This window comes from Arachis ipaensis, chromosome B03, assembly GCF_000816755.2.
Source record: "Arachis ipaensis cultivar K30076 chromosome B03, Araip1.1, whole genome shotgun sequence".
Lineage (NCBI taxonomy): Eukaryota > Viridiplantae > Streptophyta > Magnoliopsida > Fabales > Fabaceae > Arachis > Arachis ipaensis.
In genome coordinates, this window is record NC_029787.2 from 12,438,904 (window position 1) to 12,439,504 (window position 601).

Consider the following 601-nt stretch of genomic DNA (forward strand, 5'->3'; position numbering starts at 1 on the left):
GTAATATCCTGAATGGAATTCTTAAAAGAATTTATTCATACACTTTAAGTAGTATCAAATTTTGTTTGCTGAATTATTTATTGACTTTTTATTTCATTAGCTAAATTCTTTTATAATATTAATATACAAGTATTGGTGGGAGGATGGTAAAATTTGTATTTTTATCCGTAATAACATTATGAAAATATAAGTTTTTTTAAAATTATGGTCCACTTTATTTTAATAGTATAGATTATGTATGGCACAAAAGATTTATAAAATCAAATTACTTTTATAAAAAAATTCATAGGTTAACAAAAATTTCTGACTAAGAAGACTAAGGTATTTGTAGATAAAAAATCAAATAATAAAATTTTTAGTTATTATTTTTATATGGAAAAAAGTCTAATTTTTTTATTAATAATTAATTTTAACATTCCTTATCTAAAATTTAAAATAATTTAACGTGTATACTTTTACATTTAATTAGGTGTTAAGTTTGTTGCACAAATAGAATAATTAATTTTTATACTTGCTATTTAAAAATAATATTTTTTCTCTATATATAAAAATATAATTAGATATTAACATAAAAAAAATTTCTATTGATAGTTATAAAATT